Raw genomic sequence first — 25,327 nt, 5'->3', positions numbered from 1 at the left:
GATGACAGGTTTAAGAAATACCTCGTTAGGATTATTCATCATCTAGCTGAGAAAAACTTCTGCATTCAGGCCCTTGTTCACTTAAATGGGAGCGACTTGGCCTCAATTTCCTCAATATAACATGTGCTGATTTGTATGTGGCCTCAACTTGAATGAAATAAACCATGGATAGATATTAATATGGGAATGGGAAATAGAATTAAAATGGCAAGCCACTGAAAAATACTGGCTGTTGTAGTGGACAGAGCAAAGGTGCTTATAAATATGCAGTCTGATTGAGTTGGTAGCAGAACATCGAGCACCATCACACTGAGCATTGATGCACTGCAAGGCTAGGTGCTCAGCCCATTTTTGATTACATTACTGATCCATGACTAACACCAGATCCAGCTCCTACAGAGACATCAAGTTTCCAGATGACGCAACAGTCGTTGGCCTCATCAGCAACAATGACGAGTTGCACCACAGAGAAGAGGTGGAAAATCTAATAAATTGGTGAAAGGATAACAACCCGAATCTCAATGTGGATAACACAAACAGGGTGATTGAGGACTTGTGAGCAGGGATGACCACCCTCCACTACATACAAATAGCTCGGTAGTGGAGAGAGTAGAGAGCACCAAGTTCCTCAGAGTCCATTGAAGAAGTGACCCATCCTGGACACAAAATATCTCCTCACATGTCAAGACGACAACTGTCGGCACTTCCTGAGAAGATTGAGGTGACCAAGGCTACAGGTCACTGTCCTGTCAACTTTCTACAGGAGCTCTATTGAGAGCATCCTGGCTGGCTGTGTTAGTGTGGTATGGTTGCTGTCGAGCATCAGATTGGAGTTTTTAATAATTTATTGGCAGACAATTCTTTCCTTGAACCAAAGTTCTGTGGATAAAACTTTTTCAACAAGAGGTGTATGGGTGGGTGGAGTGGGGAGGGGGAAGAGAAAGGCTGGTAATTTGGAAAGGGCTAGATACCAGACACCAACTTTGACAAAAATCAATTACCATTGTTCTTGATCTCAAAAACAAATATTTTAAGCATTTACAAAGTTGCCTTTTACCAAGTTCATTTACCAATTGCCTTGTTTAATATTCCTTAGCTCTCTGATGTGTCAAAATAGAGTGAAGTTAGCAGGGCCAAGACTGACAGAAAGAGATGAAATCTTGTTTGTTGCAGGCAGCATGAAATTAATGAAGATCTGGATGCCCTGATTACATCTCTTCAGCTGAGAAAAGCCTGACTTCATGCTATTATCTGCAGAACTGCTGTGTTTAATCAATAGTCTGATATCTCTTGTATGTACCCTCAGGCTCAATCTGCTTACTACACCTTTTTCTGATGCCAAAACTGTCAACCTGACAGCAAGCAGCAAGTGCATTTCATATTTGTCGATATTCAGGACCAATGATACCTGAACCCCCTCTGATCTATGTATTAACTGGAATGTTGAAACCTGTGATCACTTGCGTGCCTTTGAGGGAGTGTGTGTGGAGTTCAAAACATGAATGACCAAGGTGAGCAGTTTAGTGCAATTTGGTGGATTAGCTGGACTGTTGAAGATTTTAATCATTAGGATTGGAAAGTTAAATGAGAAAAAAAAAATCCAGTGGCATTTTGATGAAATTATCTTTATCCAAGGGAGCCAGATTTGAAAAGCTGAGACTCAGCAGGAAGAAGCTAATTGGGCAATTGAGGTCAGTTGACTGAGGCATCACAATCAAAGTGAGGGACTGTGCAGCAGAGCAGGTCATTGAAGAGTGGACACCACTGGAGCAGATGGAGTCAGAGTGATAAGGCTTTGGCTCAAGTGACTTTGGTGAACAGATGCTGGTGCAGGAGTTGAAGTAAGGGCTACAATATTTGAGGAACAAAAATGATAGCGCAGGGATGGCACAGGATTATATTTACCTTAAATATATTTTTCTCCAGTCAGACAGTGGAAATGGCCGCCGGGACAGGGAAATATTCTTCTTGCAGTATATGGGTAGTCAGGGAAGCCAGCAGTACCTCTGAATCTTTTAATTCTGATCCTTCTTGATCCGGGACATCCAGCTGGAGCTCCTGACAAACAGTTATGGAATTGGAGCTGGAGTTGGATGAACTCTGGATTATTTGGGAGGCTGAGGGTATGACAGACAGGAGTCACGGGGGCACTAAACACATCTGGGATGCAGGAGGATAGTTACTGGATACCAGGAGAGGGAAAGGGAATAGGCAGGTATTGTGACCATTCCCCTCAATAATACCATTTTGGAATCTGTAAGGGGACCCACTAGGGAAAAGCCATGGTGGGTAGGTGTATGGGACAGAGTCTGGTCTTGAGGCTAAAAATGGAAGGGAGAAGAAGTGAGCAGGGATTTCATTGTTAGGAGACAGATAAGAGATTGAGAATTCCAGATGGTATGAGGCCTCCCTGGTGCCAAGGTCTGAGATAACTCAGATCAAGATCGTGGCATTCTCAGGAATGAGGGCAAGCAGCCAGATATCATGGTCCATGTAGGAACCAATGACATGGGTAGGAAGGGCGAGGAGATCCTGCAAGGAATGTTCAGGGAGCTAAACTGAAGGTCCAGACTTCCAGGATTGCTACACATGTCTCATGCTAGTGTTAGAAATAAAGGGATAATGCAGCTCAACACTCGGCAAGAGGCATAAATCATTGGGCTCTCTGCCAGGGAAGATGGGACCTGTTCCAACAGAATCATTTCCATCGGAACTAGAGGGGGCCCAATTTCTTTATGGGAAGGTTTGCTTGTGCTGCTCCTGGGAGGGGTGGTGGGGGTTAAAATAGATTTACAGGGGATGGAAACTAGTGTGCCAGAGTAGATAGGAGAGTGGAGGAGGGAAAATATTGCCAACATTGCATGCAACATTAGAAGTCAAATGATGGTACATAGTGGAAGTTTTCTCAGGTGCATCTATTTCAACACAAGTATAGTATGAAAGGCAGTTGAGAGTAGAGCATGGTTTGGCATATAGATTTACAACATTTTGGCCATCAGCAAAACTTGGTTGCAGGAGGGGGAAGAACTGAGAGTTCAGTGTTCTGGGCCTCTGTTGTTTCAGACCAGGTACAGTGGTGGTGGGGGAGGGAATGAAATGAAGAGGGGGGTATTGCTCATCAGGGAAAATACAACAGCTGTGCTCATGTATGACAGACCAGAGGGTATGTTTACTGCAGTCACATGGGTGGAGCTGAGGAACAGGAAAGGTATGACCACCCTCATGGGGTGGTATTATAGACCACTCAATAGTCAGCTCAATTGGAAGATCAAATCTATAGAGTGATAGCAGACAGCTGCAGGAAACAGGTGTGATAGTAGGAGATTTTAACTTACCACATATTGACAGAGACTCTCATACTGAGAAAGAGTGGATGGCTTAGTGCTTGTCAAATGCATTCAGGAAAGTTGTCTAAATCAATATTAGAGAGGTACTAACCAGTGTGAGTGCAATACTGGCTATCCTATTAGGGAATGAGACAGGACAGGTGACATGTGTAGAGGAACATTTTGGGTCTAATAATCACAATGCCATTAGTTTTAATTTTGGAGAAGGATAGATCTGGGCCTTGGGATGAGATTCTAAATAGGAGAAAGGCCAATTTTGAGGAATGAGGAAGGATTTAAAATGCATGGATTGGGACAAGTTGTCTTCTAGCAAGGCAAGTGGAAGACCTTCAAAAGATGAAATTTTGAGTACAGGTGTTTTTTTTTGTTATAAAATGTTCCTGTCAGGATTAAAGGCAGGTTAGCAGGCTTAGGGAACCTTTGTTTTAAAGATGCATTGGGGATCTGGTATGGAAAATAGGAAGCAAATTAAGCACTTGAGGAGTATAAAAATAATAAAAAAACAAGAAATTAAGAAGGCTAAAAGACACGAGGTTCATTTGACAGAAAATGTGAAGGAAAATGCCAAGGTTTCTACAGGAAAATTAAGAGCAAAACAATAGCAAGACAAAATTGGTCCCCTTGAAGTACAAGGTGGTCAGCTTTGTATGGGTCCAAATGAGATGGGGAGGATATCTTAAATAGGTTTTATTGCATCATTACTCAGGAACTGGTAGAGTCCATAGAAGTTAGAAAAACAAGTTGTGAGGTCATGGTTCTAATGTCGATCACAAAAGAAATGAAGGTCATGACATCATTAATTCTTTCCCATCAGCAATAACTCTTCAATCAAGCAAGTTGAAAGCCAATTGAATCTTCATATTTATTGCTGGAGGATCTGAATACAAAAATAGGGAGGTAATATTTCATTTGTATAGGGCAGGGGTGTCAAACTCAAATTCACGGAGGGCCAAAATTAAAAACTGGGACCAAGTCGAGGGCCGAACTAAATATTTATTGAAAATTTTCAACAACATCTGCATGTTTTCTCTTCTTTCAACATATGTAACGTTAAACTTTAGGATACGACTTTAGGAGGATAATGTTACAGGTCAGGAGTAGGTAGCTCAAGTTCACCCTTTGCTTGACCTGAGGGAAACATATTTGGTCCCTGTGGAGATGTAGTCAGCATTCACAGGCTGTGTCCATTTTGGCCTGCATCAGGACTCAGCATTTCCTGCTCGCTCCTCAGGCTCTAGGCCTCTATTCACCCTCAACCCACCATCCCTCTACCTGACCAGTCCTTTACCCAACCTCTACTCACCCTCATTCCACTCGCTCTGCCTCTACCCATCCTATACATGCCCCTCTACTGCCTCTCCCCTCAACCTGTTCCTCCCTCTACCCGTCTCTCACCCTCTAATCACCCCTCCTTCTACTCATCCCTCCCTCTAACTGCCCCTCGCTCCACCATAACTTCCTCTGCCCATTAGTCACCTACACCCTCTGCCCACCCCTGCTTACCCACCCACTCAGGCCCAGCGCGCTGCCGATCAGCCGTTGCGGACAGCCACCATCTCTCTCTTCACGTGCAGGGCCGAACCAGCTGTCCCCGGGGTCCGCGCGGGTGCAAGCGCTGAAGGCCGTGGCGACCAGGAGAAGTGCGCTCGCACTGTGGAAGGGCCATCCAGTGCCAGTCATGCGGGGCTCGTGCTGCCCGGGGGCCGTGCGCAGCCTGCCATGCCCGTTGCGCCGACAGGAAATCACAGGCGCTCGCCAATCCGCCGCACCGCTTGACAGGTGGGAGAAGTGACTGGTTGTGCGGGGAGCCTTCCAACTGGCTTGCTGGCTGATGACATTGACAGACTTCTCGTGTTACAATTTCTCGTGTTACAATGGGGAAGGATGTGCAATGAAGGGGGAGGATGGTGGGGGTGACATGACCAAAACAAAGCATCGGCTCTCACTGCAGGGCGGGTCACCTCTAATACATTTTTGAAATGATCTTGCGGGCCAAATATTTGACGTGTGGTATAGGGCATCAGTTGAACCACATCTGGAATGCAACAGAATTGTTGCCTTTATTCACATTCAAACCTTTCTCTATTTATGGATGCTAATGTTTCAAACAGTTCAGCGATGTACTGAACTCATCTTTGGAAGGTAATGAGTGGCCCCAGACAAGGGTGGGATGATGGGAAGATGGCAACAGCAGAGGGAGAGGATTTGTCTTACTTTTAAACTACAAGTTCTGGTCCTGGATCCTCACATAAGAAACAACATCCTCTTCACATGCACTTGAAAAGACTCCACAGTAACTTTGATGACCTCTTGGAATGTCCTTTTTTTGAACTTGATACAGATCAAGCCTGTCTAACTTTTCTTAAAGACTATCCACATATGCCAACTCCTCATACACTCTGATACAGGGTTTTCACTCAAATCATCTTTTCATTCCACAGATGCTGCCTGACCTGTCAATTTCCTCCAGCAGTTGGATTTTATTTTAAAAATAAAGATCTACATGGTCTGAACCCCATTTTCTTCTCGTTCAACTAATGCTCATGGTTATCAGCAGGTTTGTCGTGTCAGTGTGAAAATAGACACGAGCTGGAGCTGCAGATTCTATATTTATGATTGAATCACAAAAATACATTTGATTAATAACAAAGAGCAGCCTTTGGTTGAATACCAACAGAATGTTTGTGGTGCTTGCTTCAGGATTTGGCTGAAGGTTCACATGTCAGACCTTGTTTCACATGTTAAGATTAATTTATTTTAGGAAATTGCCTTATCATGGTCATAATTTAAGTAGTAAAATGAACCATTTATATTCTTCCCCTTAGTCAAGTGGGAAATTGGGTATAGTGAGCCAAAATCATATTTTTATGCTAAAAATATGGAATAAGGTTCATACTACATTATGTTGAGAAATTAGGAAATTTATTCTCCAATTTAACACTAACTCTTCAAATTTGATAAGGGTCAGAGATTTTAAGTAATGGAATTTCTAACTGCAGTGAGATACTGGGCAGACATTTGCAATATGGAAGAAGATTTTCCTCGAACTCTTGACAAAAGGCGGTTTCTACAATTTGGCCATGTAGGAGGAGTCAACTGGATAGTCTCAGTCAGAGACAATATCAGCAAGCAATCATTTCTGTCTACTCTTTGGAAGACAATGATATTAGCAGGTAAGAACAGCACAACAAATGGATGGCAATATTTGTCTACTTATAACAGCCATCTTTACCTCGTCACCATCTCCAATTTGCTGGATTGCACTGCTCGCATTCATTTCTGCAAGAGGAAAGAGTTTATCCAAATACAGTACAACTCCAATTATCCAAAATGGTCAGGGCCAGGCCCATTTCAGATAAATAATTTATTTGGAGAAACAGTCATTAAAAAAACAGCCCAAAAGTAACCGCAAATCACTTGCAACAGTGTTTAAATAATAATAAACAAGGCTTTAAGCATTAATATTTAATTCTCACCCAAAAAATGCTGGCCACCACTGATCACCAACATCTCCCCACTGAGCCCCAAGAGTCTTGCTCTTGCCCAGAGCCTGAGGTTCCCAGTCAGTTCAGCTCTGAAAACAATTCGGATAAATGAGGATTTTGGAGAATCGGAGTTGTACTGTAATGCTATCATCAGTTACAAACAGTTCCCCAGTCATTCATTTCTTCCTTTACCCTCACCCGTTTCTAACTCAGTCAGATGGCTTGCAAGCTTGGTCTCACAGGTGACTCCAAGGAGACAGATGGACCATAAATACAAACCATCAACAGCATGATCATCAATTACCACTCCTGTTGTATTCTACTGCCTCAGCTCATCTGGTGTAAAAATGCTCATCAAAAATTTACCTCAACACTCAACTATTCCAGATGGACATCTGCTGTTCTGATCCTACAAATCTAACATAATCCAAAGCATTTTTGGCTATGCCCTCTCTCACTTCTGTGCTTGCTTACCTGCACCATGGTGAAGAACCTCCTCACTCCCCCAAGTTTTTCCTGATATTTATTTGATCCCTCTAACCTTTCACCCTTCAAGATCTCTGCATTCTTTGATTTGAGCCAGTTACCTCAGAATTTAATCACTACACCAATGATTGGGCCTTTCGCTGCCAAGTACTGAACTCACTCTCCATCTGTGGCTTTATTTCACCCTTTTTGGTGCCTGTTAAAATTTGTTCTTATCCAAGCATTTCATCATTATCCTCAACATTTCCCAACACTGAAAGTGCTTTTAATGAATCTTCTGGAAATAAATTAAAGCAATGCTCTGACAATATTGTAGTTATTAATGTGATTGTGCCTTTTTACTTAAAATAGCTAACAAAATTCCATATAAACACATTTCTTTATTAAAATGCATGGTGTAATTGTTAAAGTCATACAGCATGGCAACATTCCTTTGAAGATTTTTTCTGTCAGCTTAACAACTTTCATCTCACTGGAGTCAGCACCCACCAATCGACAGAGGTAGTACTATTTCTCCTGCTCTAACTGACCATCTCCACAATTGTAATTCCTCCATCAATTCAAGACATTTCCCATGTTAATTAGAATAAAGGCACGCTGCAGCTTAAAACATTGGCATAAATGCCACAGTAACAGAATTCATCTGGTTACAGAAATATTAAGCATGAGGTTTCTCCAAAACAAATTGAAGATTGGGATGAGGCAAAGATTTTAGCTCAAGTTACAGGTAATAATCATTTCTTGACAATCTCAGTAATACAGTGAAACATTTAGGCAAGACTGCATGAAACTGGGAGCTTTGACTGCAGCTCAGGTCAACCACTCCTCCATTGATAGCTCCCATTGCCTCATGAAAGCTGCTGATATATTAAAGGACCCAATCACACACTTCTCCATTTAGCAGATGATAGATGAGCTTGAAAACAAGAACCTCAAATTCAAGGAGTTTCCTGCTGCTACAAAACTCATTGGTAAATAGGATTCCCTGCACTGTTTAAGTATCCTGCATTTTGTTAAATAACAAGAAAACTGCACTTTTTTCCACTTACTTTTTTTTAAAATTATTATTGCACTTCCTGCTGTCCTTAACCATGGGTTCACTGAGAGTACAAAATGCAAACTCTTCACTGTATCCTGGTACACAACAATAAACAATTGAAGTGAATTCAATTCAATATTATTTTTCAGATAACAAGGTCTTCTGGCAGTGGTTCATGTCATGAAGGACATCTAAAAGGCTGTTGTTTTTATGGATCAAAAACAATCAAAATTGGAAACCACAGTCCCTACAGGCTCCCCTCCAATCACACGGTTCTGACATGGCAATCTATTGCAACTCTTTTTCATTGCACAACTTAAAACTGAGAAGACAAGGTGGGGCCTGGGGATGATCACTTTTCTTTAATCACATTTCAGAGCCAACATTTATTTCTTATGATCCATCATCTTGAACTGCCAGTCCTTCAGGTGAAAGAACTCTTTCCTCTCCTCTCCTCCCCCTCCCCATGCTGTTGGGTTGCCATTTTGTTGTGTTGGATATTTTCACTATCTGGCAGTTGTGTGGAGCAAATATAACTGTTACATCCCCATCAGTCTAGACTTGTATATTTATGGGTTATTTCTATGTTTAGATGTGATATCCTTCATTATCTCTGGAGTCACAAATAGTATGAAACATCTCTACTATTGATCTGAAGATTGGTTGGCCACAAATCACTATGGGACATCCCAAAAGGGATGCGAAAGTCAATACCGAAATGAAAGTCTTTAGCTTTGTTACAAGCCCAGAGGACCCCAAAACCTGGTAATAGAAATTCACCAAGACAAATGGTTACTTAAACAAAACTTGTTTTTAATTTTCTTTAAGCATAAAAAATAGTAATAAGTTAAAGTTGGATCCTGTTAAGTTAACTTAACCCTCTTCTAATTCTAAGTGCATATTTATGTAATGTGTATATGTTCAGGAAAGTTCTTAGCTTTAATAGTCCAATCATTCACTTCTCCAAGTTCACTGGTATTAGGCAAGTAGCCTTTGCCGGCTTAATTTTTTTCTTACAGTGATGCAAATTTAAATAGACATTCTTATCTCCCCTCCCCCCCCCCCCCCCCCATCATCATCACCTCAGTTTCATTGGTCAGCACCTTTATAAAGAATGTTATTGAAAAATTATTATTGTGAAATGGGCCAAACACATTTAGAGGGACTAGATCAGGTGGGCAACTTGGTTAGCATCAACAAGTTGGGTCAAAGGGCCTGCTTCTGTGTTGGATGACTAACATACTGACAAATCGTTTCCAGACATTAAAGTATATATGAAGTGCAGTTGTACAACAGGCCACATTTCAGCCAGTTTATGAACAGCAAGCTCCCATAGACAGCATGTTAATGACCAAATAATTCATGGTGTGTTGATTTATTCTTCTTGAGTGATGCCTGTTAGCCAAGATTGGATGGGGACCCCCTTTAAATAGTAATTTAGGAAATGGGACTTTTTAACTTCCATCTGAGAGAACAGATGGTTGAACACCTCATCCAAGAACACTTGCAAAACTGCAGCACCCTCTGAATTGCCAGCTTACAACAAGGAAAAATATTAATCTTAGAAAAAAGGGAAGATGCCATTTGGCACATCATGTCATTACCATCCTGGACTATGGGCAAGTTCCATTTCCCAGGCCCAGTGCCTACACATTGAAACTCTTCAAGGTCCACCAAGTGATTGAGTGCTATCATTTTTTCCTTAACTGGTATCTCTTCTCCCCTTCACTCTCCAACCCTGCTACCATCAAACTTAAATATGAAACTGCTCTATTTTCTTTGCTGAGTCAGTCTTCCCTTTAAATTACCCATAATTTTTTTTTATATATATATAAACACCTCAACTAAATCTCTCAGTCTGTTTATTCAAAGGAAAGATGTGTTCAGTTTAGTCTCTCCTCACAATTCAAAACTTCAAAGGTAAAATCCTCAAATCTCCCTTGCATCCTTTCTTCCAACACATCTTTGCCATCCAGTGATCATAATGGCATTCAATTCTTTCACTTTGGTTTAATTGGTGTTTTTACAAATTTTCCAGCAGGATCTCGCTACTATTACATTCTACTCCTTACTACCTGTACTATTTTATGGATCTGTGGACATTGACTCTGATGTTGATTCACAATTCTTATTGTCCTGATATTGATGAAGTATTCTCTGTATTTTCTTTTTGCAATGTTAACCATCAAATGCATAGACTCATTTTTTTATGGATTGAATATTTTTTTCAGCATTTTTATGCAAAACTATCCATCTTCCTGCAGTCCATAACTTTCTTCCAATTTTTGGTTTCCTTTGCAAACTTCTAACCTGTCCCCCTAAACATACAACATGCAAGGGCCCAGTTTGATTTTTCTTTTCTTGAATACTGCTGCATACAACCCTGGAGTGATTCAAACCCCATTGAGCCAATTTTACAATGAGAGACTGGAGAGATTCAGCAGTTCAGGTAGCATCCATGAGTTAAAGTGGTCAGTCAATATTTTATTTTTAAGACTCTTATTCTCTCTTTTCTTCCACCCCCACCTCCCCCCCCCCCCCCATCCACATTATGCCATGTGGATGTTGTGCAAAGATCAACGACTTAGCAAAGCATTTTAAACTTAAGTAAACACTTTCTTAGCCTATAATCACACACAATTTAACAAAGAGGATCATCCACATCACAGTTTTCAACATCCTCAGAGTTCCACTGGAAGAGTTTCAGGTCAAATAACCTCCATTGATGATCTGCAATGCCCAAATGACCAGGCTGAAGTTCTTCTTGGGGAGATGTTGGCTTCTTCAGGAATATGTCCAGTATTATGGATAGAAAGTACAGTAACTACATGCTTAAATCTTTGTAGACAAAAGTCATGAGATACACATTGCGTGCAGGAAGTTGTTGGGTATGTCTGGTTACATCTGCGAAGTCCCATTCTTCAATCAGGATTTCTGAACTATTATGATCTTCTGCATTCACGATGACAGGGGTTGCTCAAACAGACATTAAGCTATCCATACGTATATTCTATACTTCAAGTAGTCAGCTCTCAGCCTCTTGTTCTTGGGAAAATGGACCCAACCCTAATCTCTCCCCAGAACTGAAGTTCTCCAAGGGAAGGAAAATCCTGGTGAATCTCTTCCAGCAGTTGGTCAGGCATCATGAACAAGATCACCATTTATTGTTCTTGAACTGAGAGTCGTGAGAAGGCAATAAAAAAAAAAATTAATGACATTGCTAGCTGTCAGGAATCCTGTTTATCCAGACTCTGTGGGATGCCAGTCCCAGTAGGGAATTAATAAGCTAGCTAGGCTTTCCAAGATGATCCAGAACTTTTAGGTGACCTGCTTAGAGTAATAACACAATAATGTTACAGCACCAGTGACCCAGATCATATCTGCAGCTGGGTAAGGAGTTTGTGCATTCTCCCAGTGTCTGTGATTGCTCCAGTTTCCTCCCACTCTTCAAACATTGGGGGTTAATTAGGTGCAACTGTGCAGCACAGGCTCATGGGTCAGAAGGCCCATGACTGTGCTGTCTAAATTTAAAAATTAAAGAAGTTTTATTATCACCAGCTACAGGATTCTACATTTAATTAAGTAAATTAATTTAATTCCCTGCTGTAAGCTTTTCTCCCATTGCCCTCATGATCTTAAACATTGACAAGGTCACCTCTCCAGCCTCCAATGCTCTCAGCAATAAAGACCCAGGCTATGCAACTTCTCTCCAAAAATCAAGCCTTCCAGTCCAAACAACATCTTGGTGAATCTCCTCTGCACTTTTTCCAATGTAATGATGTCCTTCATATAACTGGGTGACCAGAAAAGCAGTCTTTCAGTATGGTTGCACTAATGCCTGGTTTTACTGTATTATTATTGGAGGTCATCAGTGAATAATATTTTTGATGTTAGGTTTGTTGGTCATTAGGTAGCAAGTTGTTTGGAAAATACATGCCAATTTATGAGTGCAGTAGGTACCCACAAACTACTCATCACATTAATCACCCCTGTTCCATCAATGGAGTCTATCCTCATCAGTAATTTCAAAACCCACAAAATATAGGTGGAAGTAAAATTCTCAATCCTGAGAACTTTTTAAAAAACTATATACAGGGACTGAGAGACGTAAGTGGAAAAATTACAGGAAAACAAGACTTGCATTTTTACAGCACATTTAATGGCCTCACATGATCCTGAACACATTTCTGTCTAGTTACTCCAATAGTGTTGGAAACATGGCAACCATTTTGCAAGCATCAGAAAATAGTGAACAGATGACTATTCAATGATGGGTGAAATTGAAACACTGAGTGGAAAAGCTTCTCTACTCCGAAATATTGCCCAGTGCTTTATACATCTCAGTCAGGTTAGGCCTGAGACATTCTCAAGACTGCAATGTATTAGCACCCCAAACTTTAGGCTCTCGACAGAATGTTTGAATGCAGTTCCTTCTAACTGTGAGGAAAGGCTGTCACCCATAGAAGCATGGTTAATACTCAAAATATCAATAATCTCCATGAACTGAGTCTTGCCACATAATGGGAATCAACTATGTCAAAATGCACTCAACCTATCAAAACCACTCTTGGAACTCCAGAAAGGTGATATAGATTAGGGTTGACAATTACCCCTGAATACTGGTGCTGTCAGGTGGATAAAGGGAACTTGGGCCTGTGCTTTGGTTTTATACCAGAATTTAAGAAGTTTGGAATATGATACACAAGCACACTGGTGAAGTTTCAGGTATTCAAATTCCTTTTTGCCTTATACTAGGTCTTAGGAGACACCCTTGGGTTATTTGGGGATAAGTGCTTTCAAAATTGGTTTCAGACAAGTATAATGGTAGTAAGACGAATTATACTTAGAGGTTGGAAGACCTGGACTGAGGTCCACTTAATGGGTAAAGTGGCAGTGTTTGAACACCCGTCTTACAAACAGTTTAATAAATTAGTCATCTATACACAAAATGGGACAAACATCTAGGTTTTCTGTGAGGGGGTGAATAGAGATAGATGTAGTAGTGAAGCACATTAATGAATGATAGTTTATTTTGTTATTAGAGGTCTAAATAGACATTGTTATTATATACTTTTATATTATATATTGTTTCTATTTTATGGAAAAAATTATGTTTAGTAACTTGTGATTTACAAAACTTTAATACCAACTCAAGTGTATGTGGAAACTTTGTTTTAAAAGAATTCAAAATTTAAATCAAACTCAGGGAAGAATTTTAAATTAAAATCAGGTTATACACAAGGATTATTAAGCAAACCTGCAGAATATTTAACAATCCATTTGTTGCTTGATTTTTAATCTGCCTTCATTAATCTCTCATATGCTCCTTCTATACAGAAGCCACAAATTTACAAAGATCTGAATATACCCAATCTTCTCCAATGCACATTCCAACACTCCTGACTATTACTGTATAAAGCACAAATTATAAAATAGTACATCTTTTTTGAAATGTTTTTGATTTGCTGAAGGTATGCACGAGTTCCATTTTTGATATTTCCAAGGCATTTGGTGTTGCGTGGAACTGGTCACATACAACTCTAATATCTGCAAATTTTAAAGCATGACGTGGTTTTCTAACTACTGAATTTAAAATGAAAATATTCATTGTTTGATACAAGATTTTACTTATATAATTAAAATAGAACAAATAATTAGATGTGCTTTTCTCAGATGATGATTGATGCTCTATTTTTCACAACTTGATAAAAAGCAGAGAAATGGTTTCGAGTAATGCTCTTGCACAAAAATGAAAGTTATTAAGACTTAAAAAGCCAGGGGTATCTGCCAAATATATAAGTAATGTAGTGTATTTATCACTACACCACGAACATCAAATAGTGATTGCGGCATCAATCCTGCTTATGTTTGTGACGTAACGATCCATTTCTACAAGTATAAAAATGACAAGCTTTAACTGCTGGTTTCATCATTAATGTGACAATGTCACATTGATCAGGACTGCCAAATATGATCATTGCCAATCTTTCAGGAAGTACTGAGATAAAAATAAAATTTTGGTTGCTTTGCAGTCAGAAATTTCCTTTGAATGTAAATGCTATCTTTTGTTGATCTGTACTTTATTCTTCACTCATCTTTCCAATGCTATTTTGCCAGGTTTTGTCAGATTTTGTCAGATCCTCTCATTAGATTCATAATTTTATGCAAGAAAAAAAAAGTTGCTTAAAGAACTTAACAGGCAGGCAGAATCAGCGGAGGTATTTTACGCCAAGACCCTGGGGCAATTAAACATTAGCCAGTTAAACAAGCAGGCCATACATCAATGGAATGCTTCGAGTCACAGGGAAAATGTATAAACATGAATAGCACCCAAGATCTGAATTAAACCCAGGTTTCTGATATTTGTGTAACAACAGCTTCACTGGCTGTGGTACTCTGATGTACTTTCATGAACTACTGACATGTAGCTTTAAGGTTCTCAAAGCCATGTCGTACCAATTATTGAAGGGCAGAAGATGCATAAATAAGAGTTTATCATCACATTCTTTGTGTAATGCAAACATGCATCAACATTTTATTTTCTGGTGATGGAGAGGTAAAAATTGGAACTGTACGGATTAGGCATATGGGATCCATGGAACCTCGAGTGTGTGGATTGTGTGATTGACTACTGCCCTGTTCTTTCTGCAGGCAGCCAATTAAAGATTCTGGAGACCAATGAAGTTGTGCATAGGATCTTTCACGGGATTGTGATTTCTATAAATGATCTGGACAGAGCAGAGGGAAGATGGGTCAATGTTTTCAGATCATATGAAGGTTGGAGATGTTGTGGATAATGCAGAGTTGGGCAAAGTGGCAGATGACATTCAATCCAGTTAAGTGGGAAGTGATGCATTTTTGGAAGGTGGAGTGCACGGTTAATGGCAGGGTTCTGAGCAGTTATGAAGGCAGAGGAAACTTGGGGTCCAAATCTATAAATCATTTAAGGTTTCTGTGCAGGTTGAGAGGTAGTTAAGAAAACTCATGTTACACTGGCTTGCATTAGTTGAGGGATTTACTTCAAGAGCTGTGAAGTAATGCTGAAGATCCACAAAACTCTAATTAGACCATTCTTAGAATTATTGTCTTCAGTTCTGATTGTCTCATTACAAGAAAGATGTGTAAGCATTGGAGAATATGCAGAGTAGCTTTACCAGGATGTTTCTTGGATTGGAAAATATACTTAGGAGGCAAAGTAAACAGAGCAAGGGCTTTTCTCTTTGGAGCAAAGAATGAGAGGAGAGTCAGAGGTCTAAAAGATTATGAGAGGCATAGAAGGTGGACAGCCAACAACCTTTACCTGGGGTGCTAAAAGCAAATAGGAGAACAATTTCTGTAGGTGAATGGAGAAAAGTTTAGAGACAACATCAGGAGCAAGTTTTTTCCTCCAGTGCTGTGGTTGCGTGGAAAGCATTGTCAGAGGCAGGGATGATAGGGACATTTGAAAGACTCTTAGACAATCATATGGATACAAGGGGGGAGTAATCAGTTTGAGGTAGAAGGATTAAATTTAAATAGGTCTATAGGTGGCCAGCATTTTATTTTTTGTGAAAATTAAACATTTTAATGCTTAAAAAGCCTTCCATTGTTTGTAGTTGTAAAACACAAGTGATTTGCTGTTATTACTGGCCCTTTTGTAGAAAAGGACCAATTCTCTAAAAAAACCATTTTGGTGCTGACCATTTCAGTAATTGGAGTTGTACTGTACTAATGGCATCAGCCTCACTGGCTTACTGGTTTACTCTTGGAGCCCTTCTTAAACAGCAGGACATGATACACCCTCCAATCCACCAGTACCTCCCCACGACCAAGGACATTTTGAATACATCTGCCAGGGGCCTTGCAATTTCAGCACTCATCTCCCTCAAGGTGCAGGTCTTGTCCAGGGATTTGTCTTCCTGTATTTGTTGCAAGGAAGGCAGCAAGCACCTCCTTCTCTGTAAACACCACATGTTCCATGACACTTCTATTGATTTCCTTTCCATCCTTATTCACTATTCTAGTCTCTTGCACAAATATGGACAAAAAATTGATCAACATCTGCCCTATTTTGCAAAGCTCTACATAGAGTTGATCATTTTTGTCCAATTTTCTCCATTGCTATCCTTTTACATTTAATATAGTTGTATAAACCATTAGGATTTTCCTTCACATTATCTGCCAAAGCACCTTCATGTCTTCTTTTTGCTTTCCTAATTTCCTTCAAGTACTCTCTTACATTTCCTATACTCTGCTCATTTCTTCCTTGATGTCTATACCACATATTATAGCACTCCCCCCACCCCCCTTTATTTTTTCTAAACCAACTCTCCAATATCTCTTGAAAACCAAGGTTCCCTTTGTCTGTCAACTTTTCCCTCATTCCTGGAAGGAACATGCAATCTCTGCACTCTCAAAATTTCATCCTTGAAGGCTTTCCACCTGCTGGATGCATCCTTGCCAGAAAATAACTTATTCCAATTTATTCTTCTGCAATTCTTCCTCATTTCCTCAAAATTAGCCTTTTTTTTCCAATTTCAGAACCTCAATTCAAGGACCATACCTATCCTTCTCCATAATTAGCTTGAAACTAATTATCATGGTCACTGGACCCAAAATGCATACACATACTTCTGCCACCTGACCTGCCTGGTCCCCACCACCCCCCACCCCAAAAAAAATCAAGTATTGCATCTTTTGTTGGTACCTCTACATATGGAGTTAAAAAAACTTGGCTGTACACATTTGAAAAATTCAAACCCATCCAGTTCTTTTACCATATGAGAGTCCCAGTCTACGTGCAGAAAGTTAAAATCTGCTATCAGAACTTTGTTTCTTACACTATCTCTTTACATATTTGCTCCTCCAAATCTCTTACACTATTGGGTGGTCTGTAATACAGATCTATTAGAGTGCTCTGCCCTTCCCGTTCCTCAGTTCCACCTACTTGGCCTCTGTAGGCCAATCTTCAGTGCTGTCCTGTCTATGCACATCTGTGATACTTTCCCTGACTAGCAATGCCACACCTCCTCCTTTCCTCCCTTGCTCTCCCTACTGAAAAAAAAACAGAAGCCTGGAACATTGAGCTCCAAATCCTACAACAAGGAATAATGTCATTATCCCTTGTGGCAATCCTTGCTCGAAGCTCATCTGACTTACCATCAATATTCTATGCAATGAAGTAGATGCATGCAAGACCATTTCTTTCCTGAATAACTCTTTGCAGGCAGTCCTTGCTTCTTTTATTGCTCTCTAATCTGTTAACCTCCATAAATCTTCGTCCGCGAAGCCAAGCCAAAGAATCTGTTAACTCAATTCCTTTCTAGCCCTAATCAATTGTCTCAATTGAACTCAGCCCTAATCAACTAATCTTTAACTGCCTGCCCACGTAGCAATTAAAGTAAGTGGAAAGGAACTTACCTTTTTCAAGCTGGAGCTTGAACCCCACCCCTTTCTGAAATCAACTATAAGCTCCTTAGGTCTTGAAAGCACAAACTTACAGATTCAGGGACAATTTCTTGCCTTTTGTCGACAGTGTCTTGAATGGATTACCCATAAAGTCAATGCCCTTGCACCAACTTAACTGTTCTTTTCTTGATACCCTGTACTATTTGACTTTGGTAGCTCTACTACTGACATGTTTGCCTTACTTATTAGTTTATTTTCGCACAACCTGTTTTGTGAGTTGACTTGCATGGATAGTATGCAAAACAAATCCTTTTACTGTATCTCTATAATTCAATTTCTTTAGACAATGGCTAAATAATTCTGATGACAACAGAGTATATACCGGTACTTCAGAAGTCTGATGTTCACTATGGAAACGTGAAAGGAAAGTTGACTTAGAGATCAGGGAAGAAATGACTTGCAAGGGCTCAGAGAAATAAGGAGCAGGGAAATGGATTGATGGGATTGTAACAATATTAATATTTGGGGAGAATTTATGAGATTTAGCAGAGTCACATACATACACACATTTTAAAACAGATCTTATATGAAAGACTGAAGAAATACTGAAGGTCTCTGGAGAATGTAAGCACCTTTCACAAGTAGGTGTTAACTGAACTGACCTCATAAAATGAATGACCATTGTTTGGAAATGGAGACATGATGGCTGATGGAAGCTCTTTTCAAGGGTTTTCCCAGAGTGCACAGTAAGGTCACTCCTGGATTGGTTACCCAAGATAACAACTTGAGAAGAAGAAATAACTCCTGCTGTTTGCTGGAGAAGGTGGGGGTTTTGCAAGACATGAGTCACATGCTCTCTTTGGAGTTTCAGTTGGAAAAGAGAGAGAGAGAGAGAGAGAGAGTTGAGTTAACAGCTCAGTCAGTCAATGTGTGGGACACTGACAAGTAACTGAAAAGTGCAATCCAGGGAAAACTATTTGAAACTGATGAAAGCAAGTTCTAGGGCAGTAGATGGCTGGAAGTGCTATATGTCTGATGTTTCTCTTGAAATAGAGGGAGGAATGGAATTCTGTGGTAGCTTACCATCTCGAAGACCCTGATGGGGAAAGTTTCATCAGCGAGACCCTGAGGTGTCTAGTGGTGGTACCTCAGTTGTGGAAATCCTGAAGCAACAAAAATCTATCTCTGCAAACCCTACAAGAACTTTCCTGAGTGGTAAACATTTACCTTTCAAGCACCAAGCCTGATGAATTTTATATATGTTAAATTCTGTGCACAGTATGGTGATTGCCTGCAATCAGAGAACTTGGAAGAAGAAGAAGTGAGATTGAACTGTGAACCAAATAACTTTTCTTAAATGCACAGATACACGTGTGCTTAGAATTCAAAGGGGGTAATTTGGGCTAGTATAGAGGTAGTATAAGTATAGAGTTAAGTTAAATTTTGATTCTATTTTCATGTTTGAAGTTGATTAAAAACAACTTTTGTTTTGAAAGACACTTGTCTTGGTAAATGTCTATTACTGCTGGGTTTTGGGGTCCTTTGGGCTTGTAACAGGATAAAAAGACTGATGATATTCAAAACATCTTCCCCACCGTCCCCAATCATGTCCCTCAAATTCCAGAGATGCACCATTGAATGTGTCATGGCATGATATGGGAGATGCTCTGCTCAAGATTGTAAGAAGCTGCAGAAGATGGTGAATGTAACAGTGAACATAATTAAACCCCCCCCCCTCCCCCCGCTACCTAACAAAGGCAACCAACATATTGAGAAACCCATCACACTCCAGACACACTCACTTTCCCCCTACCCCCACTTCCATCAGGTTAAAGGCTCAAGAGTGTGTAATCACAATCCAACAGGCTTAACGATTCTTTCTTTGTTGCAGCTATCAGCATCCTGAATAAACCCTGTAACAGTGCTATTGTGCTGCCCTGCTTGGGCAAATTGATCTTTCTTTTCATTGAAATCCTATACTCTGTAATTGTGCTCTTTACACAGCTGTTTAACTGTTAGAGACAACCTGTTGGCCTGCTTACACAAGAAGGTTTCCCATTTTACAAGGCAGTGGTTCTCAACCATTTTCTTTCCACTCACATGCCACCTTAAGCAATCCCTATGCCATAAGTGCTCTGTGATTGATTGGTAAGGGATTGCTTAAGGTGGTATGTGAGTGGAAAGGAAGGTTGAGAATTGAGAATCACTGCTCTACACCCAATTGTTACTGAAATATTTTGCTTGAAAAAATTGTCATTGGGCCATTTCCTTTGGAGTTATGAAACTGTGCACATAATAAGTCAATTAGGTATGATTGAAACAGTGGTTTTCAACCTTTTTCTTTCCACCCACATACCTTTCCACCCAATCGCTTTCTAATCACAGAGCACTTAAGGTATAAGGATTACTTAAAGTGGTATGTGAGTGCAAAGAAAAAGATTGAGAACCACTGGTACAAGCTATCTTGTGACAAATAAATATAACAAACTCATCTACTGCAAGTTGGCATGGACCTAAGAGATCAAATGATCTCCTTCTGAGTCATGAAAAGAATGAGATTAGAGAAGAGTTGGTGTGAATGTGGTGGTTTGCTATAATGATAGGTGCAGCCTAATGGATATGTCAGTAATGCAAACAGAAGGAAACAATGGCATCCATGAGGCTTTTGTAATATTGAAGTACATTAGTTCCAAACTAAAATAACATAACCATATGCATAGCTTGCTAGCTGCTACCGATAGGGTTTTTCATGGCCCTAAGAATTCCTGGGACAACCCACTCAATCAAAGGCACAGCCCCTGGTGTCATCAGCTATTTATTGAGAGTGAACATGTGTTTTACCAAGTGGAGCTTTCATTTACAAAGTTATTTTTTTCTCGATCACAGAGGTTTGTTGGAGTGGAATCTTTCATTATGCATTCTGAACTCTGTGAAACTTGATTTAGCTAAAGCAAATGACTTGGATGCTTTGGGATTTGAAAATATGGATTGTTTGTAATAGTAATCAGGGTAGAGATGGTCAAAAAATCCAGCAACTATGGAATGCAAACAGCACCTCAGCAAAAATTTTATTGTGCAGCCATAATGGTAACTGGGTGGTTGATATTTTGAATTGCATTTGGCAATCCTGAACCATGAAAAATCAGAATTTCTTGCATGGGCCCACAAGAAAATCTTATCCTGTCCTATACTCTCTCAAAGGTGTTCCCACTTTCCACCCATTCACAATGGCCACCCTTCCAAGAGACAGCTTGTTATTGCTGAGTTTTTCCTAACCTTTAACAGACCTGACAACTCCATGAGGTCTGTCAGTCTGTTCACATTTACTAGCCCCACCAACACAAATTTCCCTGCTGCGAAACTGAAAATCTACCTGGCCTAATGTGTAGAGTCATAGAGTCAGAGGGGGACACAGGACACAAACAAGCCCTTTAGCGCAACTTGTTCATGGAATAAGTTAACCATCTGAATGAGTCCCATTTACCTCTGGGCCATAAAATATTTCTATCCGTGTACCTGTCCAAATTCATTTTAAACATTAATTGTATCTGCCTGTGTGGAGGGTCATGGCTGTTACATGACAGCACTGCCCATTACCTGATCAGAAAACACACCACTTGGTTTTGTCCCACCCATCTCTGCACACCTGACCATTGGCCTCTTTAAGTACTTTTGTACTTGGCCTTTGACCATTGGCTTTTGTGGGCAACTTTTTGAAAAAAAACTAACATTCCACCTTAAGTATTCCCTATGCCATAGGTGCTCTATTATTAGTAAGGGATTGCTTAACGTGGTATGTGAGTGGGAAGAATAAAGTTTAATAAAACAGTTTGCATCATACCTAATTGACTTGTTAAATGCCAAACAAAATAATTCAGTAACAATTGGGTCAAGTGCAGTGGTTCTCAACCTTTCCTTTCCACTTACATACCACCTTAAGCAATCCCTTACTAATTGCAGAGCACCTATGGCAATATTTAAGACGGAATGTGAGTTTTTTTTTAAAGGTTGCCCACTCCTGGACTAGACCTTGCTGGCATCAAGCCATTGCACCTGTGTAAATGACCAGGGCTGGACCCACTCACCCCCACTCACCCCCATCCACCCCCCATCACACCCCAGACCTCCAACACTATGTTTGGCACTACGTATACTTGGTTCTTTCTCTTTGACATCTTCGAGGGAGCTTCACTCCAGGCCGAGTACTGTGGAACGGCACTGGAGAATCAGTCGGTGAGATGTGCACTGTTAAAGGGTTGGGCGAATCTTAGTGTCTCTAGTAGCATAGAGACGCACGTGCACTGAGTCAAGGGTGGCAGGTATCATATTGCTTTTTTCTTTGATTGCATGTAAGCAGTTTGTGTGTGTGTGTGTGTGTGTGTGTGTGTGTGTGTGTGTGTGTGTGTGTGTGTGTGTGTGTGTGTGTGTGTGTGTGTGTGTGTGTGTGTGTGTGTGTGCTTGCGTTTGCTTTATTCCCGTCGCGATTTTCCCACCCTCGTCTTCTGTAAATTGTGTGCTTTATCCATGTTGGCATATTCTGTATGTAAAATTGTGCATCTTCTGTAAATAAAATCATTAACTGCCAGATTGTGTTCAGAGTCCTTGCTTTTGAGACCCATCCAATTTGTTCTCTCACTCACAACACTACTTCCTCTTGCAGATCAATACAAAGTTTTGGTGTAATAATAGATGTAATATTGATCAAGGTTAGATTTCTTTGAGAATGTAACATGTCTTAACAGCAGAACTTTTAACTATGGCTCCAAGGTAAAAAACAGATTGTGGTATTGTTCAACTTTGATTGACAATATTTCTGAAAAGCACATTGAGACATTTCATGAATTTAATGGTATCTGAATGTAAGTTACTGCTCTTCAACCACAACTTGAGAAATGTATCTGAAGACTTATTGTAAGGGCATTATTAGCAAATTAATCAATTTTCAAGGAGGGAGGAAGAACAATTAGCACAATTAGGGGACTATCCTGATCGAAGACCAAGAATCAAAAATTTCTTCAGAGTTTATGGAGTGTGTGCGGATGTGTGAGAAAGGAAGTTAGAGCAAGCGAAAGAATTAGTGAATGCGTTAGTGTGCTGTGTGCACGTGGATTTGGAGTTTGGAATTATTAGTACATGAAGGGGCACCAAATGACTTGGAATCATATTAATAAATTATTGATCTACTCAAGTAAATACACATAGGAAATGAAGTATTCCCATTATAACTAATTGATGCTGGGCCATTGCTAAACAGGAAACTCAATACAGTTTTGATATTTAAATTCTTCTGCACATAATTTCTTTGAACTGAGCTTCACATCACATTCAAAGCCTAGGAGAGAAAATGACTTCAGTTCCATAATAATAAATGCACTAATCTCTTCATTTGTTTATTGCAGTGTTTATCTTCATTAAAAGACTACCTGTTAACTCTTGTGAAGCATGTCCAACATTCTCTGAAAGACTTTCGTTAACATTTATTTTTATTAAATGACAACATTGTTTAATGGGTTTAATGTATCTTATAGTTTGAACTTCAAATAAATGGGGAAGGGAGCGAGGGAGGGAGGGAAGGGAGGGGGGAAAAAAGGGAAGAAAATGACACTGTATATATTTAAGAGGAAAAATGTCTGTATGTATCTTGGTCAATATGGTTTATAGTGTGAAAAATAAAAAAAAATTAAAAAAAAACATTTTCTGCCCAGGTCCTTAATTACCATTTTTTCAGCTATACCTGCAGTTGGCAAGTGTGTTTAGCTCCCATTTCACAGATGACATCTTATAGTTTGCTTGTTTTTACATTAGGTGCACACAAGTGCAGACATTAAGGGAGCCTATAATTACACTGGCAGATCTCAAGCCCGACAAAATTATGTAAGATTTCTATCAATAATGTCACGGCGTCTTTTAAAGCATTTGATGTTGTTTTGAAATCTCACACAGTTCCATTTTGGATTTGCATGAAATTATGACATTTAAATAAGAAGGCTTCAATTCTATAACACTCTTCTTGTAGTTTTAAATCAGTGATAAAATGTAGAATAGTTTTATACAAATGCAGATAACACTTCATTCAATGTTTTATCATTCAAGTCATTCAGTTTACATAAATGTAAGAGCATCCAGAAGAAATGAGTGTGCCATGTTTTATGACTTTTGATACATTGTTGGATCAGTTACTGTTTCTTGTTGAGAGTTATTAATTCAGTGAAGTCCAATCTCGGTTATTTAAATTGGTAATCACCGGCAACACTGAGGAGCCTTCAAGTGCTGCATTGGCACAAGGTTCTGATCTTGCTTCTGGAGCATGTAGCAAGACAATTACCTAGACCAGGGGTCTCCAAAGTGATCGATAACATCCCATGGGGGTTGATGGGACTATTGGGGCTATCCAAGGGGTCGATAAATGCCTCGGGCTTGAAAGGGGTTCAATTAATGCTGGGGGGGGGGGGGGGCTCAATTTAAATTTTGCAGTCGAATAGCAGGGGAATCTACGGAAAATTGTGCCTATGGCAGGGGTGCCCAAACTCTCATGAGAGCTGGCCTTGGTGGCCACCATGTTGTATTTTACTTTGGCCTTTTAATACCTGGTAAGTTGAGAGGTAACGGGAAGATATACAGAGTAGATGCTTGTGTTCTTAGTACTTTTTTTTTAACCTCCCCCAGCACCAAAATACAAAGAATGTTGCCGGGGGGGATTCCATGCCTTGGAGTTAATGAAGGATCAAGGATTCCATGAAGGGGGTTTATGGACTGAAAGGTTTGTGGACTCTAACCTAGATAAGAAAACAGAGTTAGGGTCCTATGTCTCAGAACTAACCCTTCTGCCCAACCTCTCCATGCAGAATGAAGCTCTCTCGGGTGGACAGTCAGTGGACTTTATCATTGATCTTGAGGGGCACAAGGGGATGTCATAATTACCCTGCATAAAAGTTGGACAGGTTTGTCCATCAGAATCAGAATTTATGGTCTTGGACATGTAACAAAATATGTTGTTTGACAGCAGCGTCACAGTACAAATATTACTATAAATTTCATTTAAAAATAAATAAATTAGAAAAAGTGAGGTTGTGTCTATGGTTTGTTGCCCATTCAGAAATCTGATGGCAGAGGGGAGATGCCGTCCTTTTGCTGCCAAATTTATGTCTTCAGGCTCCTGTACCTCCTTCTCAATAGTAGCAGGGTGAAAAGAGCATTGCCGGGGTGGCGAGGGTTCTTAGCTTAGAGGCAGCTTTCTTAAGACATCTCCTCTTGTAGACATCCTCCATAGAATGAAGACTGATGCCCACTATGGCGCTGACCAAGTTCACAACTCTGTCATTTTTTTTCCTGTCCTGTGTGTTGACACCTCCATACCAGACAGTGATGTAACCAGCTAGAATGCCCTTGTAGAAATTTGCAAAGGTTTTTGGTGATGTATCAAATCTCTTCAAATTCCTCACTAAGTGTAGCTGCTAGTGAGCCTTCTTTGTGATTGCATTGCCATGGAGACACCAGGATAGATCTTCAGGGATGTTGACACCCAGAAACTTGTTCTTAACCCTTTCCACTGCTGACCTCTCAATAAGGACTAGTTTGTGTTC

The 25,327-nt window shown here is 40.1% G+C and overlaps 1 protein-coding gene and 1 long non-coding RNA gene across 6 annotated transcripts in view; one reads left to right on the top strand and one right to left on the bottom strand.

Moving 5' to 3' along the window:
* LOC138739109 (protocadherin-9) overlaps positions 1 to 25,327 on the bottom strand; it is an 852,748-nt gene that overhangs the window by 259,021 nt on the left and 568,400 nt on the right. The window lies entirely within an intron of this gene.
* On the top strand, positions 1,756 to 23,222 carry LOC138739903 (uncharacterized). 4 transcript variants are annotated; one of them, XR_011342538.1, is made up of 5 exons: positions 1,756 to 1,841; positions 4,162 to 4,244; positions 4,922 to 5,126; positions 6,347 to 6,520; positions 23,144 to 23,222. It is a non-coding gene; the product is annotated as an uncharacterized lncRNA (long non-coding RNA). The 4 variants fall into 4 exon arrangements; XR_011342536.1 differs by lacking the exon at positions 23,144 to 23,222 and adding an exon at positions 8,507 to 8,895; XR_011342539.1 differs by lacking the exons at positions 4,922 to 5,126; positions 23,144 to 23,222 and adding an exon at positions 8,507 to 8,895.

This window comes from Narcine bancroftii, chromosome 7, assembly GCF_036971445.1.
Source record: "Narcine bancroftii isolate sNarBan1 chromosome 7, sNarBan1.hap1, whole genome shotgun sequence".
NCBI lineage: Eukaryota > Metazoa > Chordata > Chondrichthyes > Torpediniformes > Narcinidae > Narcine > Narcine bancroftii.
The sequence above is the reverse complement of the archived record's forward strand: the minus strand, read 5'-3'. Positions and strand labels throughout refer to the sequence as shown.